General features: G+C 37.6%; 1 protein-coding gene and 1 long non-coding RNA gene across 6 annotated transcripts in view; one reads left to right on the top strand and one right to left on the bottom strand.

The window, feature by feature from the left end:
• The window catches only part of LOC134756648 (uncharacterized), a 64,218-nt gene extending 58,121 nt beyond the window's left edge, over window positions 1-6,097 (bottom strand). The window contains exons 1-2 of the long non-coding RNA XR_010129596.1: window positions 5,940-6,097; window positions 4,973-5,044 (exon numbers count right to left, since the gene is read on the bottom strand). This is a non-coding gene — a long non-coding RNA (uncharacterized lncRNA). The remainder of the gene's footprint in view (window positions 1-4,972; window positions 5,045-5,939) is intronic.
• The window catches only part of TANK (TRAF family member associated NFKB activator), a 99,053-nt gene that overhangs the window by 17,317 nt on the left and 58,013 nt on the right, over window positions 1-23,723 (top strand). The window contains exons 2-3 of one of the 5 annotated variants that reach the window (XM_063694929.1): window positions 5,798-5,874; window positions 6,233-6,337. The exons of 1 other annotated variant lie outside the window; for it this stretch is intronic. The gene's annotated coding sequence lies outside the window, so the exon portion shown is untranslated. Of the gene's footprint in view, window positions 1-5,797; window positions 5,875-6,180; window positions 6,338-23,723 lie in introns of those variants that run through there. 3 more of the 5 variants (XM_063694928.1, XM_055379097.2, XM_063694930.1) reach the window with 3 other exon arrangements.

Genomic DNA, 23,723 nt, shown 5'->3' on the forward strand with positions numbered 1-23,723 from the left:
AATCAGATCATTCAGTAGAGGACTCAACAGACTAGGTAAAATATGAGGAAAACATGTTCTAGGCTGAGGAAAGCAGCAAATACCTGAAAAGGACAAAAGAGTGATCACTTAAGGTATTAAAAGAAGCCCAAAATCACCAGGAAGAAGAAGCAGGACATAAGTCTGGAGAGTTAGGGGGATGCCTCATTCCAGGATTAAGATTTTGGATTTTATCCTAAAGGCGAGGGGAAGACATTTAACAGTTGTAGGTGGTAAAGAAACATAACAACACAGAATCTGACAAGGGAGAAAGTGAGGCAAACAATTAGGAGGTTAGCATTGTAACTGTGAGTTGATGGTGGCTTGAACAACGGGTAGGAATGGAGATAGATAGTAGCAATGGGGATACAGAGTGTAAGCATGCAAGAAATACTGCAGAGGAGTACTCACATGATGTACCTGATTGGGTGACTGATTGAATGTTGGGAATTAAGATATTTACATCTTTATTATGTGGACAATGTTTTAATTTCTTTCTTCCTCTATTAACATAAAAATTAAGCATACACTTTTTTTTTTTTTTTTTTGAGACAGAGTCTCACTCTGTTGCCCAGGCTGGAGTACAGTGGTGCCATCTCAGGTCACTGCAACCTCCGCCTCCCAGGTGCAAATGATTCTTGTGCCTCAGCCTCCTGAGTAGCTGGGATTACAGACGTGTACCACAACACCTGGCTAATTTTTGTACTTTTAGTAGAGACGAATTTTCTCCATGTTGGCCAGGCTGGTCTCGAACTCCTGGCCTCAAGTGATCTGCCTGCCTTGGCCTCTCAAAGTGATGAGATTACAGGTGTGAGCTACGATGTGCAGCCAAAAACAAGCATACACTTTTAAATTCTACTTGTAGTTATTTATCTTCATATTAAAAAAACTAAAATGATACATCTTCAATTATTATACTTAGAATGAGATCCTGTAATTTTCTTATTTCTATATACAGATTAGAAAATGAGTAAAATAGCAGAACACATTTACTTCCTGCCACCTCTCTCACACCCACTTGCATATTTGTTGCTGTAATCAGAAAGTTGTAACCATATTATTATTATTAAATATTTATTAGGTAATGATTTGTATCTTATGTGTCGAAAATTACATTTTTCCATTGCTTTGTAGTTGCAACATGTTTTTAATTTATGTTTAAATTATTTCAAATGTTTTCTAATATTTATTTTATATCAAAATTTCACCTTTCTTGAGTTTTTAATTTTGACTCCTTCTCGAATAAGGGAAGCATATCTTCAATTGTTTCAGAAAATGGGTGGTATGATGTTTGAACCTTGAGGTATCTGAGAATGTCTTTGTTTTCCTTTTCTTGAATAAATGATAACTTGAGTAGGCAGACACTATAGGTCAAATCTTTCCCAGGCAACTGTAGATGTTATTCTATTCAGCTTTTGAAGTTTAATGCTGAAGACAAGTTTTTCTTCCTTTGCAATTAATTTTTTTTCCACCTGGATTCTTGTCGAACTTTTTCCATAACTTAGATACCAGAAGCCTTCCTTCACCCTCTCAAGGCTGGACGATGGACTTTCCAATGTGTTTTCAGAGTACCATATATTACCCCTAATGTAAAATCATAATACCACATTGTATAATAATTGCCTGATTCTTGCATGTATGTCACCCAGTATAGACACCAAGTTCTTTAAAGGTAGGACAGTGTCTTAGTGATCTTTCTATCCCTAATTCTTAGCACATAGCAAATATTCCCAAAATATTCACTGATTAAATTAATGACTTGATAGGGCATTTAATATTGAAATTTTTAACAAGATAGGTCATTAATATATTTCAAAACACATTGAGTCCTTTTCATTTTTATGAAGTATTGTATTGGTTCAAAGTATTACTTCAGATAGCTTCTGATATATCTGTGGTTGCCGTCTCTGTTCTATGTACCCCAATTTCTTCTTCAGGAAGAAGTTGGGGCATAATCTTTCTACCATTTCCTTTAATGGTTGTCACCTATTTGTACTTTCCAGTCATATTTTGGAAGAGTTTTTCAAGCTTTTACTCTAATCATTGATTTATTATTCTGCAATACTGATTCCATCTTTGATTATGTCCAAATTATATGTGAATTTTGCCATTGCATGTTGTTCTGTGTCCTTACAGACTTAACTTATCCAACTTTCGTTTTATTTCACCTTGTCTCTAGTTCCCTCCTTATCTTAGTCTAATAGCTTATCATGTATTTCATCTATTTTTGCATAGAAAATACAAAGCAGATTCTCTCCATATACTTCTGCTTCTGGTAAATAATTTTCCAAAGTATTCACTTTCTTTGTATTTTGAAGACTCTCTTTCAGATAGCATAATCTTTTCAAAGGGATGCTTTCTCTTGTAATTACTCGTTCCAAGCCTTGTGTCAACCTTACTACCTGAATGTGTGGATTTTGGTTCTTGGCTCCTCTCATTATCTCTCTGATGCTATTAGTTCTTCAGCATAGATGTTGAGCTGGAAGACATATAGACATGCACAGTCAACAGCTAACTTTTTGGCTTGAAGCTGACATTTATCAACTTTGTCACTGCGGGTGTTGGGCTGAGGTGAGATTCCTTACCTTTAATAGCTAGTTATTTTACTATAAAGAGAAGAATTCCTGGTTAATCAGAAACAATGATTTGTCTTTTTCTTGATAAGAACCATATATGAAAAAGTAAACCCCCAGAGAAACAAACACCCAGTTCTGTCTGCCCAACCCCTTTCATTATTAGTTTCCTAAGCTTGGACACAGAGCATTACACCTATCCACTCCCTTTGGGTTATTGCTGGTATTCCCTAGGCCGTAGCTCCAAAATGGGTCATAGAGTGGAGAAACTAATGGGAGAGATTAGGGCAAAGAGGTGTAAAATACTTCTTAGCCATCACACATAGTAGTGGAATTACTAGTAGGGGCCGTGAGGCAGGTGGCTTCCTTACTATCCTTCCATACCAACACCTTTGATTGCCTTCCAACAAAAAAGTACATGTCCATTTCAGCTTCACAGTTCTTGCAATAAGTCCAGTATCCTATCAAATTCTGGAACTAGGGTGCTTGTCAACAGGGTTATAGCTGCTCTTACGGTACTTTTCTGTGAGTTAGAAAAAGCACCTCTCTGAGAAGACACAGGCTGAAGGAGGCAAGGCTTTGCAACTGAGCACAGCCTGCTCAACCATACACAGTGGCCCTGGTTGTCAGTCTGCCTTCCAAGGCCATTGCGAGTTCTCATGTTTTTCTGATTGTTCATAGGCATTTTAGTTGGAGAGTCTGCAATATAATCAGCCAGTCCAGATGTCATCGTAAATCAGAAGTCAACCAGATTCCATTAATAGTGATATTGCACATCAAAGATTTGACTGAGAACATAACTGACATTCCAAGTCATAGTAAGTGTTTATATTGCCAGGTTTCCTTGTCCTTAGGTTTATATTCAGAATTCTCAATAAATTATTAAGCAGTTTTAAAACTAGGATTCAAAATATTTTTGAGACAGAGTCTCTCTCTGTTGCCCAGGCTGGAGTGCAGTGGCGTGATCTTGGCTCACTGAAATTTCTGCCTTCCAGGTTCAAGTGATCCTCCTGCCTCAGCCTCCCATATAGCTGGGATTACAGGTGTGCACCATCAAACCTGGCTAATTTTTGTATTTTCAGCAGAAACGGGTTTTCACCATGTTGGCCAGGCTGGTCTCAAACTCCTGACCTCAAGTGATCAGCCCGCCTTGGCCTCCCGAAGTGCTGGGATTACAGGCGTGAGCCACTGCACCCGTCCAGGTTCCCAAATATCTTTTAAAGGCCTGCAATTCCCTCATTTTCTTTTAATAATAATTAATTAATTAATTATTATTAGAGACGTGGTCTCACTATGTTGCCCAGGCTGGTCTGAAACTCCTGTGCTCAAGTGATCCTCTGCCCTTGGCCTCCCAAAGTGTTAGGATTATATGTGTGAGCACCACACCTGGTCAGTTCCCCATTTTCATGCCACCATACCCAACCTCCAATGCCACATCACTGCTCACTAACTTGAGGTATATAATAATATGAGTGAAGGAAAACTGGAATAAAATTATGTCATTATTTTAAAAGATTATTCCTCAAATAAATGTCAACTCAATTTCTAACCTTTGTAAAACATACTGTATGTGAATTCTTAAAAAATCATCATTATAGGAAAAGGAAAATGTTTGATGCCATTTTAGCATTGATTAGAAAATAATTCTACCAGCATTTATGCATATTTCACATACAGGGGAATTATGCAGCCACTTCTCTTCAAGACTACAACATCATGGAAGTGGAAAGAGAAAAATACATATTTAAGAAATGTGTATATCTAGCTTATTTCCTTATTCAAAGTTTTTAGCACCTCCATATTTCAAAATGCCTATGCATTCAGCTTTAGACTCTGAGTATATTACTAAATTCCACTATTTCAATCAGAAATCTTCAAATCAGCTTATTTAATTTGCTCAAGCAGTGCTGAATAAACTGGACTTCATCAAAATTAAGAATTTCTGCTTTGCAATAGATATTGTCAAGAGAGTAAAAAGACAAGCCACAGAGAAGGAGAAAATTTTTTGCAAAAGACATATCTGATAAAGGACTGTTATCAAAAATACAAAGAACACTTAAAACTCAACATTTGGAAAACAACCTGATTAAAAAATGGGCCAAAGGCCTTTACCCCCCCAAAGAAGTTAACCAGATGGTAAATAAATAGCCATATGAAAAGATCCTCCACGTCATATGTCATCAGGGAAATGCAAATTAAAACAACAATAAAATATGACACACATCTATTAGAATGGCCAAAATCCAGAACACTTACAACACCAAATGCTGACAAGGATTTGGAGCAACAGGAACTCTTATTCATTCCTGGTGGGAATGCAAAATGGTAGCCACTTTGGAAGACAATTTGGCAATTGCTTACAAAACTAAACATTCTCTTACCTTATGATCCAGCAATCACACTACTTGGTATTTATCCAAAGGAGATGAAAACTTATGTCCGCACAAAAAAACCTGCACGCAGATATTTATAACAGCTTTTTTTCATCACACTGGGGTGAGGGATGTTGATAATGGGGAAGGGCTATGCTTGTGTCGGGGCAGAACGTATATGGAAAATCTCTGGACATTCCTTTCCATTTTGCTGTGAATCTAAAACTGCCCTCAAAAAAAGTTTAAATAATTTTTTTAAAGCAGTACTGTATTGTGATGTTTAACTCAATTACTTATTACAAGAAAACTATTCAACTAGTCAAAACGTTATATATAAGAAGTTTCTGTTTGTTAAAAACATTATTTCAAATATATTTAGGCTTTGACTTTTAAAAGTATACAGCAACACTCAAGATAACTAGACAGAATGCACTGCAACTTGGCAGGTTTTTAAATCCTTGGACTTACTGGCCTAAGGAAAGATGTGTAAACATCCATGATTCAGAAATACAGGGAGAAATTGGGGCAGCCAGACCTCATCCTCTTGCCCTAAAGGGAAAAGATATCTTTCTTGCGGTATCTAAGATATGAATCTTAGAGAATATTCATGCATGGTTAGGAATTGGAATAATGGGAAAGTCTTAATTCATGGGAAATTTTCTAATAAAGTTCCACCTCCATTTCCAGCCATTCCTCTTTAACAAATACATTTACTGAAAAATACTACTAGTTGGGGAGAAACCAAATGGGTATGTGTATATGCAGTGTTTCTCAGAGTGTGGACTTTAACCACGTTTAATTACATAAATTTACGAGGATCTGTTGAAAATGCAGGTTCCTGGGCTTCACTCCAGTTGCTCTGAAATGAAAGCTGTAGGAGTCGGCTGGTGAAACTACATTTTGTTTCTCAGGTGATTCTTGTGTACTCTAACTCATATATAGGGTGATGTTATTTATTTACTGGTTATTTATTTACCGGTTATTTATCGTTTGGCAAAAAAATCCAGCAAAGACTCACAAGCGACCTTTACACTTGACATAGGATTCTCTTCCGCTGCTGACGCTTTTTCTTTCTAAGAGGCGGGGACTTGGCTGGGCAGGGCTGGGGGAGGGCGCTGGGCGGGGCGGGGAGGGCGCTGGGCGGGGCGGGGAGGGCGCTGGGCGGGGCGGGGAGGGGCGGGGCAGAAGAGCCTTGGGCTGGGTGGGGCAGGGCGGAAGGGCCCTGGCCTTGTTGGGTGGAAGGTGAAGAGTTAATGGCTCTGCGCGCAGGCACTGCCCTCTGAACTGGAACAAAAAGCAACTTCCGGTTGGAGTCACTCGGCCAGGCGCCGGCGACCTGAGGGGAGAGGGAGCGCAGCTGAAAGCGTGAACTGTGTGAGTAAGAAACTTTGTGAATTGGCGTGTCCGAATCCGTCAAGCACGACGTCGGAGAATTTGTATGCGTGAGCGAGAGGGACGCGCTGACAGTAGGCGCGCCGCAGGGAGAGAAGCCGAGGAGCAGCGGAGACAACCAATTTGCAGTTTGGGGAGGGATTTTGTGCGGGAGAAACCACGCGAGTCCTTCCCCCGGAGCGGACTCCTTGTGGGTTGGTTTCTGGGCCCGCGATGTCAGCATAGCATCGTCGGCGTCTGCCCCCACGGCTTCAAGGGAGGGACTCGTCCCGGCTGCTTTGCCCGGGAAATGGGGGTGGAAGGGCCTGCGGTGTCGAGATGAGCAGTGGACCCGCCAGGAACATTCCCGACTTCCCTTCGGGAGAGAGACTGCCTCCTAGAATCAAGTAGTATCGTGGTTACTCTTTCGGAAACTTAATTGGTTCTTTCTGTTGTTTTCCCAAGGTGGTTGCACAGTTCCCCTCTGCCTTCCTGTGGGGTGTCATCATAGCCTGGTCAATGAGAAGTTGGGTAACTTCCCAGAGGGTCACGGAGGGAGTGGGTGGCCAAGGCAGGAAGAACAGAAGCCAACCCCGCCCACAGTGGGAACCCAGGCGTTAGGTAGAGTCCTCACGCCGGTGTAAACTGACTAGCAACGAGTTACAGGCAAAAAAGCTGTGCTTTTCTAGAAGTAGAGAGGGGGAGGATAATCAAAGAAGAGCTGTGCCTTTATTGTTATGCTATAACGAGCAAAAGTAAAGCAGCCTTGCTATGTAAAGTGGTGTTTATCTCACCTCACAGGAGATGCTTTTGACAAGTTATAATAAGGGAGAGATGGTAGTAAAGGAAGTGCAGAAGCGACGTGAAATTGAAGGAAAAGAAAATGACCTGCCTCCTTACCGCTGTTGGAATACACACCCAAACGAGAGGTTGCAGAGAAGCAAGCAGTGCATTCTGTTAAAAATTATTGTGTCCTCGTTTGAGAGAGGAGGGATCCTCAAATAATACAACTATGTGCAAAGCAGGAAGTGAAATCCTTCTCAGTCCTCTCCCCAGTTGTAATCCAAGCCTTCCACATCTTTCCTGTATGTGCATAACCATGTTATTTTGCTTTCTTATGAAAATGAGATTATGCATACTGTTCGATAATCTGTTTCAGATTAAGTATATATATATATATATATATGGTGAAAGTCTTGCCATATGTAGCTCTATTTTATTGTAATGTTGGCGTGGTACTGCATTGTGTAGATGTACCAAATTATAGTTAACTATCACTGAATATGTACTGTCCGTATATATTGCCCAGTATTCTTCAAAATTATCTGTTTCTCATTAGACTACAGATTTCATTAATCCTTTGTGAAATATATGGCAAATATTTTCGAGAATTATCAATGCTTTGGTTTAAAATGCCCAGGCTTTTTATCTCAGGTAAGAAGGTAGTCCCCACTCAAAAATTCTTAAGATCTTCTCCTATATTGCCTGTTAATTCTCTTTTTATGATTTACTCATTAAAACATCTGAAAATGATTTTTGTATGCTAAGATAAGGATTTAATTTTTTTTCTTCGTTTTTATGACTGGGCAGCCATTTTTCCTGAAATCATTTGTTGAAATCATTTCTCTCCCAACTGACTAGAAATACCTCCTTAATATAGTAAATTCTCATGTGTACATGCATCTTTTCTTTAGACTCATCTGTTGCTTTGATCTTTTTGTCTCTTCCTTTAAAAGTACCAATCTGCTTTGATACTACGTTTTCTAGTAATTCATAGGACAAGTCCCTCTTCATTTTTCCTTCTCAAAATTTTCTTGAATATAATTGCATTATCTTTGAGATAAAATTTAACATAAACTGTTCGTGCTTCATTAAAGTACTCTTTTTGGGATTTAACCATTATATTTTCTTATATTTTGTGACTGGTATGTAGATGAGTGTTTATGTATCTGGCCAACTTTCTAAATTTATTAATTTTAATAAATTGTTTCACTTGAATTTTCTAGGAAAACAATCATCTAATTATAATTCATCTTATCTCTTTCTTTCTTTGCTTTAGTGAATTGCTGGCTTCCCCAGAATAGTGGTAAATAAAACAGTGATTCTGGCCATCCTTTATCTTGTTTCTTAGTTTGGGGATTTTTTTTTATGTCATCATTAAATATGAAGTTACTATTAATATCTAATAAATTATATTTATCAGGGAAGTTTCCTTTAATATTTCTAGCTCATTGTGATTTTTGCAGAGAACTGTTTGGATTGCATCCAAAGTCATTTTTGCAACTGGGGATGGGGAGTGTCTATTGTATTAGATAGCACTTTGAGAACAATTTTAAATAATAGATATTGGATGTTCATTTGGTGTGTATATTTCTTGTTGTGTTAAAATAATGTCTCTTCATTACTTCTTAACATTTTTATCAGGAATGGAAGTTGGATTTTGTCAAATGGCTTTTTGACATCTATCATAACCTTTCATAGGTACTTTTCATCTTTGACCTAACAGGATAGTGAATTACTTTAGTATATTTCCAGTTTGTGAACCAATCTTACGCTTGGTCATGGTGTAATATTTAAGTATATATTGGTTCCTTTGGTAGCATTTTTATTTAAAATCAATGATTGAGATTCATTTTATACTCACCTTTTTCTGTTATTTTTGCTAGGTTTTGGTATCAAGGTTATGCTGGTTCCTAAAAAGAACTGGGCAGAGTTCCTCTTCCTCTGCTCTGATGTAGTTTAAATAGCCTAAGAACTCTGCTCTTTGAAGATCTGAAAGAATTCACTCATGAAACCATGTGGGTCTGGGAGTTCATTGTCCTTAAGACAGCAACAATACTCAGCAAAATGGTTCAGAACAAACAAAAACTCCTTGGAGTAAATACAATTGAATGAAAGAGTCTGGGACACAGTAATGTCAAGAACTAAGAACAGCTGCTGTACTGATGCTGGTTATTTCCCCCGTACACACAACTTTTTTTTCATGGACAAGGAAAAATGCTGTCGGTAGGCTGAGGCTGTTAAGTAAAATGTCTTGCTATTCTTTCTCTTCTCTTCTTCAGTTATGTTACAGAAGCAAGGGTATTGCTTCTACATGGGCAAGTTTGTCTATGCCCTGAAAGAAACCAAGAGTGAAACTCAACTGGGAAAGCGTCAGTTTCACTTTATTGTCACTAGCTTCCCAATTTTGCCGGGAAATTTCTTACTTTAAAGGTAATAACCAAGCTGACATTTTACTGTAGCCAAATCCTACAGAGGGTTTCAAAATGAGTGGGTGAAAAAATATACAAGCTTAACATGCTTATGCTTATTTAACATGAAGTGAAAATCATTAGCATAGTTCAGGTATGTGCATGGTATGTGCACGCACATGGGGCAGTGCTGTCATCTAACAGAAGCCCACCTTTTTACTTGACTAATGGTTTACTGTTAATACCTCGATAATAGTGTAATCTTTGATAGACTTTTATAAATGATTATTTCAAATGCTTTTTGATCACCTTCAAGAACATGACCTGAGACAGGTAATGTAATTTAGCAGTTTGCATCTATGAACTGTGGAGGATACCTACAGACACTGAAGTGTTACTAACAGTAGGATGCAGGCATTATGTGAATGCGTGGGTATTTTATTTCCATTTATGGGCTACTATAGCAAAAATAATTGGGGAGTTGCCCTATGATGAAAGAAGACTGCATGTTTTTTAAAACCATACCTTTGTCCAAAAGGAAATGGTAAATAAAAATAGCCTGTTGACATAAAGCTTCGCTATTTCGATGCTATGCATTAGCTGATTGACTGTTACTGTTTATCCTTTTTGTTTTCTAACACCTTATAAGCATAAAATATTACTGTTTAATTGCAGTTCGTTTGTGTTCAGTTACGTAAAGCCTAGTTTTAGTTTCTATTTCCTGTAGGATTTATGCTGTGGCTGCCATTTCCCACCTGTTATCTCCTATGCTTGCTGCCATGGTTTTGAATCATAAATACAGGGAAAGAGGAGGCTATTATTTAGATATGTAACAAAAATCGCTTTATAGTTCAGAACCAAGATTATGATTATCTTCAGGAAGGGATAACAGAATATGAAATGAACTACCTTTTCAGTGAGTTGTTAATTAATTTTCAAAGTCTTTTGAACTAAGTGCAGTATTTGGTCACTGTTCAAATAAGTTGAGGGTAACTGGTACCAAGCCCTATGCAACTGAAAACAGGCTTTGGGACTTATGTAGTACATGTGTCACATTTTCCAATTCCTAATCTATAAAAGCTTGTTAAATTGTGGTAAAATTCACATAACGTAAAATTTACCATCTTAACCTTTTTTTAAAGTATATGGTTCAATAATGGTAAGTGCATTCACATTGCTGTGCAACCAAGAAAAACATTTTTAAAGGGACGTATTTTTCTTAAGGAAAAGAGTTTGGGAAGTAAATGATGGCAGTTGTTTGTCTCATGGAAAATTTCCTGGACAGTAACTTTTTACCTTCAGAGATATATTCTCTATAAATGGTAATTATCAGTAGTAAGTTATGAGAGTAAACAGTTTGAGTACTAGTGATCTATAATAGCTTTTACTTAACACCAATACTTTTTTTTTTTTTTTTTTTTGCAAAAGGAAGGGTCTACTGAAAATAGGTTGCTAACATCGAAAACGAAGTATTTTAAGTCATTGCAGTAAGGAATTACTGGAAATTGAGTAGACAAAGAAAATTAATATGAGTTCCATTTTGATGGTTACTTAGCAAGTTGAAGTTATGAGAGTCTTTGAAATAGTTGCAGTATGAGAATTGTTCTATTGAACAGCAAAACAACCCAATCAGGTAATAGTTTTTCCAGAGAGTGACTTGCTATAAGGGACAGAAGTTAGAGACTTAGATTCTTTCAAAATAAAGGATTTTTTTTTTAATTGCTTGAAGAAGGATTTTTGGAATCAGCAAATCAACTGTTATTGTGAGAGATTTAAGTGGTTTTACTATTCATAACCATTTATTATGTGGCATTTACAGGAATGTGGTTTCATAACCTCAAGTATTTGAAATCCCAAAAGTAGAAGTGCCTTTCCCTTGATATTGTTGTTTCTCAACCTTTAAAAATCCATATTTCCTTTCTGATAAACATTAAAATCTCACAAATCCTAGAGGATTGTAATACATGTTCCTTCCCATACAGTCCTACTCCTCCTCTACACCTCACCATACTGACTACAGACTTTCTCTTCTAGTTCCCTCATCTGTGAATATTATGCAAAGTCCTTTATATGATTTATGTAATAGATTTTTAATATTAACTATTTTAAAATTGTATATCCTTCCTCCCCCATCTTCAGATTTTAACATTGCCCGTACTCACAGGAGAGGATACCCCTTAAAGATTACTCAGTTCAGCACAGCCAACTGAGCAGTGCCATGTTTATGTTCACCTCAGAGGAGTAGAACATCACATGCCTGCTTTCCCTTTTGGTGTTATACTGTTTAGTTGTGCACTTAAACCCATAACATTTGATAAATAGTCTCAGAGAAAGAAGTATTACTGGAGAAAAAAAGGAAGTAAGGCAAAACTGAGACTCATGGGTGTGGTCTTTGACAGTGAAATCTTTTAGCTCTTGCAAGATCGCATAGAAAATTTCACCAAGTTCTAACATCCAGCAAAATGGAGAACATGTACTGGGGACCTTTGGGTTTAACCAGTGAGATTGTCTTGTTTATCCTGTTGCATTTAGCCTTCCAGCTTATGGAAAAATACAAAATTCAAATTCTAACTGCTGGATTTATGATATTTAAGGTTTCTATTATATCAGCTGCCTGGATGGAGCACAGAAACAGTGTAGTACAATATGCTATGGGTATATTCATGACCAAAGTTTACAATGTGGAAGGAGAATAGAAATGCAAGAGGTCAGTTGGGGAATTAGCTGCTTGTGTTATATAACTCCTTAAAAGTGGAAAATGATCACAAGTAAATTTGAGTAGTGACAGTTCTCTTCCATTTCCTTTCTTCAGGTAGGGAAAACACACTTAATATTTTTGAGTGTCTTTAAAGATCTTCCTAACCATCCAAAAGAGAAGATGTCTTATTTATGTGTATATGCCGTGTTGTTGACTGATTTTTTTGCTTTTTACTCCTGATGTGTTTTGTGGGTGAGAAGGCAAACATGTAACTAAGATACAGAAAAGACCAAGATGTAGCGGGGCACAGTGGCTTGACGCCTATCATCTCAACTACTCAGAAGGCTGAGGTGGAAGGATTGCTTGAGGCGAGGAGTCCAGGCTGCAGTGGGCTATGATTGCACCGCCACACTTGCTGCACTCTACCCTTGGGGGACAGAGTGAAGCTCTGTCTCAAAAAAAAACAAAAAACAAAACAAAACAAAAACACAGAATGTGTCTTTCATTCACTGATTCACCTCTTTATGTACTATAGTGGCAACTTTTCTGAAATAGAATATGAACTCCTCTTATTCATAGCCCAAGGGGTTGGGAAAGGCTGGTGGCTTTCTTTTCTAGGGCAAAGTGGAAGGAGTAGCAGTTATTCAAGGTGATTTCCTTTCCCCATCCTGAAACTGCTTTAGATTTGAGTTGGTCTCTCACCACAAGTGTGAACTCTGGCAGAACATTTACCCAGAAACAGAATAGGCTCAGCAGTTGGGGAAACCCAGCAGAGGGGCCTTGCCTGCCTCCCAAATTACTCACACTTGTCTCAACCACCTACAAAAAAGTAGACCTTACTAAAGAATGACTAATCATCCTGGGGTCAAGATGGTGAAAATCCTACCTTTAAGCCTTTGATTCTCTTCAAACGTGGAATTCCAATGTATATATACATAACTGATCAAAGCTCAGATGTTCTGGTTTAACAGGCAGTTAGAGGTGGAACATGATTTGGCTCATACACTGTCAGCCTCAGTGCAGCTCCAGAGGCACCACTACTTACCCTTGATTACTACTTTCTTTATCCAGGATTGGTTGGCTGTCATTTGGCAGGATAATGGCTGCCAAAGACAACAGACTTAAGATATTGTATCTATTGTCAACCTAAAGAAACGGAGGCATAATTAATATAGGGAATTTATTTGGGTAAAGGTTGATGACAGCTGCCTTGGACACACTTCCAGGTTGCCTTGGGGGGTTGCTCCATTCGGCCTTTGTTGCAACCAGGTTTTTTTTTGTTTCTTTGTTTTTGTTTTTTGAGATGGAGTCGCTCTCTGTCACCCAGGCTGGAGTGCAGTGGCGCGATCTGGTCTCACTGCAAGCTCCGCTTCCCGGGTTCACGCCATTCTTCTGCCTCAGCCTCCCAAGTAGCTGGGACTACAAGTGCCTGCCACCACGCCCGGCTAATTTTTTTGTATTTTTTAATAGAGACAGGGTTTCACCGTGTTAGCCAGGATGGTCTCGATCTCCTGACCTTGTGATACACTCGCCTCGGCCTCCCAAAGTGCTGGGATTACAGGTGTGAGCCACTGTGCCCGGCCGCAACCAGGTTTTTAAAGGCAAAAGAGAGCAAAGAATGGGCTGATACTAAGTTATTTGATAGGAATTCTCATTGGTTTACAGAAATAACATTGATTAGTGATTATACATTGTTGAACTATAGGGCATGAGTTTTGGTATCTAATGTATGGCATATTATGGCTACTTGGCATCACATAGTAGGTAGCTTCAAGAGGGTCATTTAGTTCACAGGGGAGAGTGAGGTGTGACTGCTGTCACACACATACATTTCAGTGCCTCTCTGGGCCTGATAATTAAAATGGGTTTGCACTCCTCACATTAAAAGTTTTTATTTCTCACTATGAAATAAGGAGGGAAGTTCATTTTAAAAGGAGTGGCAGAATAAGGAGAATTGGAGAACCAGTACAGAAGATTCAAAACCCAGATAGTAGAAGTCCCAGAAAGGAATACAAAAGGAAAGAAATTGCCCCAAAAAATTTTCAAGAAAACTTCTAAGAACTGAAGGAGGAATTTCCAGATTGAAAAGGCCCACCAAACACCTATTGCTATGATATAGTCCATGGCCAGGTATGGTCTTGAAATTTCAGAATCCTAGGGACAAAAAGAAAAAAAATCCTAATTGTTTTCAAAGAGAAAAAAATCGGTTTAAGGCCAGGCACAGTGGCTTATGCCTATAATCCAAGCACTTTGGGAGGCCGAGGCAGGCAGATCACCTGAGGCTGGGAGTTCAAGACCATCCTGGCTAACATGGTGAAACCCCGTCTCTACTAAAAATACAAAAATTAGCTGGGTGTGGTGGCGTGCGCCTGTAATCCCAGCTACTGGGGAGGCTGAGGCACAAGAATCGCTTGAATCCCGGAGGTGGAGGTTGCAATGAGCTGAGATCACACCATTGTACTCCAGCCTCGAGCAACAGAGTGAGAATTGTACAAGATCAGGAATCAAAATGGATCTGATCCTCAAAAAAAATAAACAGAAGCTAGAAGATAGCATAGCAAAGCTTTCAGAATTCTGAGGAAAAATTACTTCCAACCTAGAACTCTTAATCTAGCCAAAGGATCAGTTAAGTCAGAGGGTAAAGGTATTTTTAGTTATGCAAAGCCTCAAAAAATTTACTTCCCAAACACGTTCTTAGGAAGCTGCTAGAAGATTTGCGTCACCACGTGGGGATATAAAACAAGATTTAGGAGACTGAAAATGAGGGATTCAATTAAAGAAAGAGATGGACAAAGGGTATCCCCAAATTCAAGGTAAAGAAGGTCCCAAGATGAAGGCTTTCCATCAGGCATAGAGAGCAACTAGTCTAGATTGGAGCAAGCCAGAAAGCTTACAGAGTGATTCTTCTAAAGAGATAGAATACCTGACGTGTCTGAGTATATTGAGGAGTTGTATTAGTGATAATAGGAAACAAAGCAAACAAGAATTTTCAGGGAAAAAAATTTTCAGAAAAGGAAAAGTATCCATGGTATTGTTCAGCAGTGAATAGCATTACATAGTAATAAGAAAGTAAAAGCTGAATGCTAATCTAATGAAAAATTAGATATAACTGTATTGGGGAAATGGGGGAGAATAGGAGGTAGGGGATGTTTAAAGAGAGCTGAATCCTAATTTTCCATAATGAGACAAAAACTGAAAAATCAGTAGTGGCAGTATTACATGTTATTTAGGGATACAGAGATAAATACAAAAAAGAATTAGTCAAAAGAATTTGTTGCGAAGGTGAAGCAGGAAATAGGAAGGGGAAAGCAGAGGACTACTGTTTTTCTTATTTTGTAGAACTACACAACTCATTAAGATATAGGTACGTATAGCTCTGATTAAAATAAAAACTAAATTAGAGGGGAGAGAGCTAGAGATTGTGCTTTAGCAACAGAGACCTAGGTTTATCTGGTTCTTCCATTTTCTAATTCTGTGCTTTATGCAACTTATTTACCCTTTTGAAGCTCAGTTTTGAAGTTCAGTTTCCTCCTCTGTAAAGGGAAGACAATATATGCTTCTGCAGAGGGAAGATTAAAAATGAGGTAGTTTATGTAAAGCACCTGCAAATAGATCTTTGTTCCGACCCCAACCCCAGTGCTTCCCATGATCAAATAGGGAACCACCTTCTTCATTGTTGGGATGATTGCCATTCAAACAGAAGACTGAGATTGTCCTTCTTATCCATGACTCTTTGTGCCTCTTTGAATTAAAGGCATGTCTTTGAGGCATCTATCTTGTCTCTCAACTATCTGTAGATAGTTTGAGAATTTAAATAGAATTAAGATGATTAGAGTATTGATAGGGGGAACATCAAGTTAAAAGTGTCATTGCTACTTAGTGGGAGATGGGCTATGGTCAGTCAAATTTCTCAACAAGAACTTCAACAAATGCCATTAATAGAGAAAACATTTGTTTTCTCTATTAATTAATTAAGTTGATGAGTTGTGGAAGTTTTATGGAAGCAAGATCAACAAAGTGCTGTTGCTCTGGGCCATCTGCCAAAGTATCAAAATACCTTTATTTATTTATTTGAGAAAGTCTTCTACCTTAGCAACTGCTATTATTGTTCCTAAATTGTATATACTTCTTGTAGAATAATTAAAAAGCAGATCACTATGGGAAAAAAGGCAACTTTATGAAAGCCTGTTTCCCTGCATTGGTGCATATTTGTATAATAGTGCTTTCCAAGCTATGACTCGACCCCCTATGGCAGTAATTTTAAATCCATCTTACATCTCCCCCCTGTACAAAATTAGATCCAGGAGTCTTGGACAGGGTTTGGTAATGTATTTTTTAAAACCACCGTGGATGATTCTAATTTACTGACAGGTTGCGAACCAATGTCCTACAGCCTGACTCTACGCCAAGATTCTAAATTGGGAGAAATGGGGGAACAGAGGTCCATAGAAAGGTTAAATGATTTGTTTACTCTCACCCATCACCAAGCCTGTCTAGACTGGACATGTATTGTATACTTCAACTCTGATTTTATCTTCAGTTGACTAGGCTTTTTAATTTAGAGTATCTAATCTAAATTGCCTTAGCAGAGAAATTAGTACATTTTACACAAGATGTGGTATAGTTAAAAATATCATTTGCAATCTTTATTTTATAGTGTCTTTTTATTTTTTTCCAGAGACAAAAGGAAGTGAAACAGCAAATCTGAGTTTCTAATCAACTATTACTTCCCCACAGTAGGGTGGCACAGCAAGTGTTAAGATTTACTAGGTCTGAATATTCATATTTGAGGTAAACTGGTGTGGCCTTGAAAAGGGTAGAAAGTTGGGTAATTTTGGCACAGATGCAAGTTTGAAAGGTTAGTCTGTTGGGCTGCCCAGGGATTTTTGTAGCCTTCTCTTTAGGAATATTCAACAGTCTGAAGGAGAGAACTTGTTGCATGGTACTGGATTAAAAATATTAGATCTGGTTTTAAGCTAATATGTTAAAGTCATACCCTAAACATCTTCAGAATGGCTGAAAATGGAGATCCGGAAATCTCTGAAACCTTATTTATTTTTTCATTAGAGTTCTCACAATTACTTCTAATAAAACAAGTTGTGACTTGCAAATCCAGCAGCCTATGGATGTCCTCAGGGAAATTAAAAACAAGGGATATGAAGAGCTGTAGAGTCCTGTGCCAGTGGTTAAGAGCACAGAGTAAAGCTTTATAATTATGTAGGTTTTTGCCTGTTCCTATTTATCATTGGTAATGTTCTCAAGGCTAAATAGCTGCTCAGCTATTTTAAATTGTGATTTAAAGAGAAATTAGGCCCTTTTGTGAAAAGGTCCTCTATCTCTTGAAATTTCAACTCTTTTTTCATAGAAGAGCTCTCTTCCTCCATGGTGGTTTTTTCTGATACAGTAAATGACTCAGGGATACTCGAGGGGCAGCCAACCCGTTAACTCATAAGATTTTAACTACTTCTCTTTCGAAACAACTTTACCATTTATGAATCTTGTGTAGCCTGTGACTTCTCTTATGTTATTGTCTTGTGTTTTGGGGGACCTTTTTGAGATTACTGAAAATACTTTTTTTCAAACTTTTCTGGTTAAGACCAGAGGATAGATACAAACTGTACCACTCTTTTGAAAAATCATTAGTACTACCTTATTATTTATTTATAAATCTGGTAGAGTAGAAGATACTTAAGGAAAATCTTGCATTCAAATACTCTGCCAGAGTTATTTAACAGCATAGAAAGGTTAACAAAGCAGAGCATTAGATAACATTTCTACATATTGGATTAATAGTCTTTTTACATAAAATAACAGACACAAAATGTCATACACTATTTTATGCATTTCCTAGTTTTCCTTCTGGCCTCCTTCAAATAAATAATAAGTGGGCCTGTCCTCTTTTTTGGTTTATATTTGGTAGGAAAGACATGTACATCTTGTGCTATAAGGTGGTACAATAATGTGTATTGCTTTTCTCTATTGTTTTCTTTTCAAAAATGTAGCTTTTTTTGGCTTTTTTTTTTTTTGGGTAAAACGATTTTGGCCTAATTGGCCATCCAAGGATGTACTAGTATCAGGAGACATTAAAAACAGGACTTCAAGAATACAAACAGTAGTGAAGGCATAGTTGCCTTCATTTTTTTCCTATAGATAATTATGCAGGTGATGCTTTCTTCCTCTTTATTATGATGTCTTTTCTAGCACTGTTGTCCAAAATTGGATTCAGTATCTTCCCTCTCCTCCTGAAAATTTTCTTTCTGTCACTTTATGTCTGGCTATCACCACTTTCTACTGGGTGTTTTGAAAACCAGTGGCTGGTGAACCATCTGCAACAAAATCACCTGAGGCACTTTGCTAACTAGAATGTAGATTCTGAGGTCCCATTTCAGGCCAACTGATTTGCAGTCACAGGTACCTGAATTGCTGCCCTCTTGTCTATTGTGCACATCCAGTCGGCCACCAAATCCTGTTAATTCTACTCTTGAAATGCCTCTTGAATCCACTCATCTTTATTTCCCCTGCTCTAGTTCAAGCCCTCATCTTTTACCTAGAATACAGCATTAGTTGCCTGTGGTATAGCCTCACTTTGTCTCCCTCGCTAGTTTGTAGTCCATGCTGTTATCTCTTCTGTCTAAAATATGTCCATCATCTCCTTGAAAATCTCTCATTACTCCTTGTGTCAACATGTTAAAGTCTAAATTTCTTAGAGTGACATTCGAGATCTACTATAGTCTAGCCATAACTGAGTCTGCTGCATGTGGTTTATGCAGCCAGTGTACTCTACAGCTCTATGGGATGTCATTCCAATCATGGTCTTTATGTATGGTCTTCCCTAGGATTTTTGTAGTACAGCACAGTCAGACATGCTGACCCTGACCATAGCTTATCATGGCACCCTCACCTCGCTATCATCTCTGCACACATGCTAGACTTGCATAAACAGAATACTCACTCCCTTCACTAAAATGCACCATATTAATGACTTTTCAGGGCCTCTGCTCTTTCAGAATCAATGTACTTTGCCCACTCATTCTCTACTTGTTGAAACTCTTCTCATCTTTCGGGACTCTGTTTAAGTGTCAGATCCTCTGTGAAGCCTTCCACAATCCTTCTTATTTTGATTGTTCCTTCTATTGAGCCTTTATCTTGTTTATACCTTTTACTTAACAGTTTTCTTCTTCTTCTTTTTAGGTAAAACTGTGAATGAAATGCGTAAATCTCTAGTGAACCATTGGTTGAGGTCTACAAATGCTTATACCTGTGCTACCCAGACCTCTGTGAAGATGTGCCCAGACCTTTTTTTTTAAGCACTTATAATTGACCTTTTGGCTAATTATTTTCATGTGTGTCTGCCTCACTCAATTATAAGCTCTAATTGGAGAAAAAGGCAAAGACCATGACTGTTTTTCACTTTCCCAGGGAGAAAAGGAGTGCCTACTGTGTGTTCAACACTGAACCAGTCTTGAACATTGTACCAATCAGGATACAGCTCAGTTCCTCCTTTAGAAACCCACAAAACAGTGGTTAAACAAGGGTTGCCTGCATCACAGTGTTCTAGGTGGCTTGTCACTGTAACATTCCATCCAGCTGGGAAAAAAGGTGAAAGGGAAAACTTGTTATGGAAGTTACACCCATTTGCCAATGACTAGCACATAGTCACATGACCACACCAACTAAAAATCAGAAGTATTAGTACTGTAAGAGAAGGAGAGAATAGATATTGAGGAACAAATAACATATTTTATATATGGTCTCACTGAAGTTTTACTTAATTTTTACTGTATATATGGTCTCAATTTTTATTGTAACCCTACAACTATGTATGATATGAAAAGTGATGTTCAGAGTTCAGTAAATGGCTAGGAAATTGCAGATCTGGGGTCTGAATTTAAAGGCTGTATTTTTTTTCAGTCTATTTAGTAAAGTGTTTAGGAGGGAATATATAAATGTTATTGAATAAACAAAAGTCACAGTAATTTTCACAGTATTACTTGTAATCACATATTTTTCATATCACATATTTTTACAGTATCATATCATCTCTTTACTTCCAGGACACTTTATATATAAAGTTTACTCCTTGCTTCTCACCATTGTGAAATGAAATGCCCTAGCAACTGGTTTGCAATCAAGGCTTAATTTGTAACATAAATTAAGACAAAGCAGCTACTGTTTTTAAATATATGATATCATTTATGAGGAAAAATAAGTCACCATATTTGCTGAGCAAAAGTTTTTATGTTGTGTATAGTTTGGTAATGTTATACAATTATAAAGTTAAAGGAGATTCTATTATCCAAACTCTTTGTCTTAATAACAAAGAAAATCAAGGCTGCAGAACTTGCCTTTTCTTTCATTTCCACCTCTACTTGCTTTCAGGCATCATGGGAAAAGCTTTAGTGTAATCCGTCATGTTTATAGTAACCATCATTGTTATGCTTAAGAATTGTCTCAGGTTTGCATGGTTGTCCTGATCAGGAAAATCAAACTGAGCAGTGCATAAGAAATGCATATAATCCTGGCCTGTTTTAGTAAAGAATTGATATTATTTAATATTAAAAACATCCTTATCACAGTGGGAAACCTGTTTGAAAAAGGATGACTGCCGTTTGATAATTAAATAAAAGGAATGGGTAAGATCATTCCCACCTATATCTCAACACCCTATTCAAATGCCACCTACCTCTCAAAGCCTTTCCTAAACTTCATAAATAGATTAACTTTCCTCTCCAAACTCTAGCCTTTTGGATATCTTAGGATGCTCATATACTATATACTTCAAGTTACAGTTAATGGTACCTTCATGGGAGGAGATGTCATGTCTGTTTCATTCTCACTGCATCAGTGGTACCCAGCACACTTCTGCTCATAGTTGGCACTAAATATTTTATCAAATAAGCATATTTACCATAACACCCTGGGAGAGCACTTTGCAGCTGACTCTAATGAACAATCCTTGAACTAAGAATTTTAAAGATTTAATCTAGTTCATAACACAGCTTTATAGCTATAGATAAGGCATTTAGGCCTTCTGAGCCTTATCAGTCAAAGAGGAATGTTAATATGTAATAGGAAATGAAGAATTGGTGAAAATACTTTGTGAAAGAAACATAACTTTAAGATAGTACTATATCTGAATCCCTTGCTGTTCCCCATATGGTGCCTTACACATAATAAGCCAGCAAATACCTTGTTCTGACTGAATGGTAATGGGATATATTTTATTAAAATCAAAGTTTTGCTAGGGCTGGGAAGCTTTACCAAAGGAAGGGAAAATTATCTTTCTTGCTCATGCTGCCTCTCTTACTCCAGGACAGTTTCATTATTGAACCAAGGGATCAATGAAAGAGGAAGCAGGGATTTTCTTGGTGTTTCTTCATGGACAGGCACACCATGGGCAATCACTGGGCTGGAGAGGTGGGACAAGAACCGACTGCCCTCAGTTTTGCTTGTCTGAACCACTGGTCTGGGTAGGAAAAAAGGAATTACTGCTAGATTGACAACAGTGGGTAGATGAGAGTATCCAGGCTCCAGAAGAACTGCAGGGGACAAGATTGGGTTGGTGATTTGCATTGAGCTAGCCCTGCTACCTTCAGGGATTTCAGAATTTTTTTCTCATGTAATGGAAGGAAACCAGCAAACCAAATCCAGAAATAAAGCAAAACCCTAACTAGGAGAGTGTTTTCAAGGGAGAGATTGCTATAGCATCAGCCTCCTGGGTTTGGAGAATGAGCTTAACCATGAGATTTAGGTTTGAGCATGTTTACTATAAATGAAAAGCATTTTCCTGGAGTCTGGCAAATATTGCAGAAGGTGTACCGAAATGTGATTGAAATGTAGCTGCCTCTTAATTTTATACTTAACAAATGCTAAAAATAAATAAATAAACAAGTGGCTTTAAAGTTCAGGGTGTTAATATTTGAAATCTGTCCAGTTTAATTAGCTGAGTCCCAGAGACTTTCCCTTTTCTCTGGTCAGTGTCGCTGATCTAACACCTAATTATCTTCTTGGTTGTGAAATAGGAATTAAAAGTATCATTTACTTATTTGTATCAACCTGGAACTTATTTCTTCAGCATACATTCTTATTTCAGGAAATAGGATGCATCCGTGTGGAATTTACTCAGTAGCTCCTCTCTTAGTGACATTTGTGTGATCTAATTCAAGGACCTGAAGGGATGGCTCCACATGATTTACTTGCATATGATGCAGCTATTTTTAGTGCTGCATTTACATTTTTAAAAACAAGAAGGCACCTTCTCGATGGAACAGACATGCATTTTTAACTCACAAACTCAAGAACTGTAGAAAAAGGAAGTTTCTTAGAAATTGGGTCCAAACACCTTTTTGTACTGAAGAAAAAGAAACTTTGGTCCCAAAAGATTTAGTGGCCCTTAACTAAGGGTCAGTCAGTAATAGAACAAAGCAAGGGACTAGATGGATTTCCAGTTCGAGGCTCTTATTTGTCTCAGATCTAAAGGTACAGGTGTGGTTTATATTGACAATTTTTCACGACATGCAGCTTTTTAAGGCAGTGATAGATAACTTAGCCACTTAGCTACTTAAAACCTCTAACTTCTGTATTAGTTTATTATAGTATATTATAGTCCCTGTGACTACCTATACTTACTTTTTCTTTCCTCTTTGCGTATTTATTTTTAATCTCATGTATTTTTTGTAAGTAGCCTTAGTATGTTTTCGAATGAAGCACTGTCTAAAATACTCAAAATGATGCTTTATATTAATGCTAACTGCTTATGTTTCCATAGTGTCTATGTCTGGGCCAAGATCCTAGCAACATTAATTATCGTAACAGGATTTCAACTTTTTCATCTATCAGAGGTAGCAGTAGAAACTAACTTCCTAAGTGGAATGCATAAAAAGAATTGCCATTTCTTCAGTTTTTCAGAAAGTAATGACGTTGTTATCCAAAACCCTGGAATTGTTTTTATTGAGCCTGGTAAATTACTTAAAATATATTTAGTATCTTAAAATGAAAGACTTTGGCTGAAAGATTACTTGCATGTGGGTATTAAAAAAAAGTTGTGATTTATGATCAGTTGATTTTTGGCAAGGGTGCCAGGGCTATTCAGTGGGAAAAGAATAGCCCTTTCAACAAATAATGCCAGGACAATTGGCTAACCTCATGCAAAAGAATGAATCTGGACCCCTACCTCACAACTTATACAACATTAACTCAGTATGGATCAAAGACTTTAATATAAATTATAAACTTCTTAAAAAGAAACAATTGAAAATCTTCATGACCCTGGATTAGGCAACAGTCCTTAGATATGACAGCAATAGTACAAACAACAAAAGAAAAAATAGGTAAATTGGACTATATTAAAATTAAAGACATTGTGTGTCAGAGGACACTATCAAGAAGTGAAAAGGCATCTACAGAATGGGAGAAAATACTTACAAATCATATATTGGATAAGAGTCTAGTTTCTAGAATATATAAAGAACTTTTAAAATTTAACAATAAAAAGAGAAAT

Source organism: Gorilla gorilla, chromosome 11, assembly GCF_029281585.2.
Source record: "Gorilla gorilla gorilla isolate KB3781 chromosome 11, NHGRI_mGorGor1-v2.1_pri, whole genome shotgun sequence".
Classification (NCBI taxonomy): domain Eukaryota; kingdom Metazoa; phylum Chordata; class Mammalia; order Primates; family Hominidae; genus Gorilla; species Gorilla gorilla.